The following is a 3,472-nucleotide window of genomic DNA, read 5'->3' as shown; positions in this document are numbered from 1 at the left end:
ATCTGCTGTGGGTTTACCATCATTCCTAAAAATATTTTCTTTTTGTGTTAATCAGAAAAAAACTAATGCATAAATGTTTAAAACAAAACGAGGATGAGTAAATTATGAAAGAATTTTCATTGAACCTATAAAAATCCATCATTTTTTTAATCCTACTATGGGAGTCAATGGTCACTATCTGCTGTGGGTTTACCATCATTCCTCAAAATATTTTATTTTGTGTTAATCAGAAAAAACTAATGTATACAGGTTTAAAATAACACAAGGATGAGTAAATTATGAAAGAATTTTCATTGAACCTATAAAATTCCATCATTTTTTTATTCTTACTATGGGAGTCAATGGTCACTATCTGCTGTGGGTTTACTATCATTCCTCAAAATATTTTATTTTGTGTTAATCAGAAAAAAACTAATGCATAAATGTTTAAAACAACACGAGGATGAGTAAATTATGAAAGAATTTTCATTGAACCTATAAAATTCCATCATTTTTTTATTCCTACTATGGGAGTCAATGGTCACTATCTGCTGTGGGTTTACCATCATTCCTAAAAATATTTTCTTTTTGTGTTAATCAGAAAAAAACTAATGCATACGGGTTTAAAACAACACAAGGATGAGTAAATTATGAAAGAATTTTCATTGAACCTATAAAATTCCATCATTTTTTTATTCCTACTATGGGAGTCAATGGTCACTATCTGCTGTGGGTTTACCATCATTCCTCAAAATATTTTCTTTTGTGTTAATCAGAAAAAAACTAATGCATACAGGTTTAAAACAACACAAGGATGAGTAAATTATGAAAGAATTTTCATTGAACCTATAAAAATCCATCATTTTTTTAATCCTACTATGGGAGTCAATGGTAACTTTCTGCTGTGGGTTTACCATCATTCCTCAAAATATTTTATTTTGTGTTAATCAGAAAAAAACTAATGCATACAGGTTTAAAACAACACAAGGATGAGTAAATTATGAAATAATTTTCATTTAACCTATAAAATTCCATCATTTTTTTATTCCTACTATGGGAGTCAATGGTCACTATCTGCTGTGGGTTTACCATCATTCCAAAAAATATTTTCTTTTTGTGTTAATCAGAAAAAAACTAATGCATACAGGTTTAAAACAACACAAGGATGAGTAAATTATGAAAGAATTTTCATTGAACCTATAAAATTCCATCATTTTTTTATTCCTACTATGGGAGTCAATGGTCACTATCTGCTGTGGGTTTACCATCATTCCTCAAAATATTTTCTTTTGTGTTAATCAGAAAAAAACTAATGCATACAGGTTTAAAACAACACAAGGATGAGTAAATTATGAAAGAATTTTCATTGAACCTATAAAAATCCATCATTTTTTTAATCCTACTATGGGAGTCAATGGTAACTTTCTGCTGTGGGTTTACCATCATTCCTCAAAATATTTTCTTTTGTGTTAATCAGACAAAAACTAATGCATACAGGTTTAAAACAACACAAGGATGAGTAAATTATGAAATAATTTTCATTTAACCTATAAAATTCCATCATTTTTTTATTCCTACTATGGGAGTCAATGGTCCCTATCTGCTGTGGGTTTACCATCATTCCTCAAAATATTTTCTTTTGTGTTAATCAGAAAAAAACTAATGCATACAGGTTTAAAAACAACACAAGGATGAGTAAATTTTGAAATAATTTTCATTTAACCTATAAAATTCCATCATTTTTTTATTCCTACTATGGGAGTCAATGGTCACTATCTGCTGTGGGTTTACCATCATTCCTCAAAATATTTTCTTTTGTGTTAATCAGAAAAAAACTAATGCATAAATGTTTAAAACAACACGAGGATGAGTAAATTATGAAAGAATTTTCATTTAACCTATAAAATTCCATCATTTTTTTATTCCTACTATGGGAGTCAATGGTCACTATCTGCTGTGGGTTTACCATCATTCCTCAAAATATTTTCTTTTGTGTTAATCAGAAAAAAACTAATGCATAAATGTTTAAAACAACACGAGGATGAGTAAATTATGAAAGAATTTTCATTGTACCTATAAAATTCCATCATTTTTTTATTCCTACTATGGGAGTCAATGGTCACTATCTGCTGTGGGTTTACCATCATTCCTCAAAATATTTTTTTTGTGTTAATCAGAAAAAAACTAATGCATACAGGTTTAAAACAACACGAGGATGAGTAAATTATGAAAGAATTTTCATTGAACTTATAAAATTCCATCATTTTTTTATTCCTACTATGGGAGTCAATGGTCACTATCTGCTGTGGGTTTACCATCATTCCTCAAAATATTTTCTTTTGTGTTAATCAGAAAAAACTAATGTATACAGGTTTAAAATAACACAAGGATGAGTAAATTATGAAAGAATTTTTATTGAACCTATAAAATTCCATCATTTTTTTATTCCCACTATGGGAGTCAATGGTCACTATCTGCTGTGGGTTTACCATCATTCCTAAAAATATTTTCTTTTTGTGTTAATCAGAAAAAAACTAATGCATAAATGTTTAAAACAAAACGAGGATGAGTAAATTATGAAAGAATTTTCATTGAACCTATAAAAATCCATCATTTTTTTAATCCTACTATGGGAGTCAATGGTCACTATCTGCTGTGGGTTTACCATCATTCCTCAAAATATTTTATTTTGTGTTAATCAGAAAAAACTAATGTATACAGGTTTAAAATAACACAAGGATGAGTAAATTATGAAAGAATTTTCATTGAACCTATAAAATTCCATCATTTTTTTATTCTTACTATGGGAGTCAATGGTCACTATCTGCTGTGGGTTTACTATCATTCCTCAAAATATTTTCTTTTGTGTTAATCAGAAAAAAACTAATGCATAAATGTTTAAAACAACACGAGGATGAGTAAATTATGAAAGAATTTTCATTGAACCTATAAAATTCCATCATTTTTTTATTCCTACTATGGGAGTCAATGGTCACTATCTGCTGTGGGTTTACCATCATTCCTAAAAATATTTTCTTTTTGTGTTAATCAGAAAAAAACTAATGCATACGGGTTTAAAACAACACAAGGATGAGTAAATTATGAAAGAATTTTCATTGAACCTATAAAATTCCATCATTTTTTTTATTCCTACTATGGGAGTCAATGGTCACTATCTGCTGTGGGTTTACCATCATTCCTCAAAATATTTTCTTTTGTGTTAATCAGAAAAAAACTAATGCATACAGGTTTAAAACAACACAAGGATGAGTAAATTATGAAAGAATTTTCATTGAACCTATAAAAATCCATCATTTTTTTAATCCTACTATGGGAGTCAATGGTAACTTTCTGCTGTGGGTTTACCATCATTCCTCAAAATATTTTATTTTGTGTTAATCAGAAAAAAACTAATGCATACAGGTTTAAAACAACACAAGGATGAGTAAATTATGAAATAATTTTCATTTAACCTATAAAATTCCATCATTTT

This window comes from Paramisgurnus dabryanus, unplaced genomic scaffold (assembly GCF_030506205.2).
Source record: "Paramisgurnus dabryanus unplaced genomic scaffold, PD_genome_1.1 h2tg000105l_1_241652__unclustered, whole genome shotgun sequence".
In the NCBI taxonomy this organism is placed as follows: Eukaryota; Metazoa; Chordata; class Actinopteri; order Cypriniformes; family Cobitidae; genus Paramisgurnus; species Paramisgurnus dabryanus.
This window is presented reverse-complemented; position numbering follows the sequence as displayed.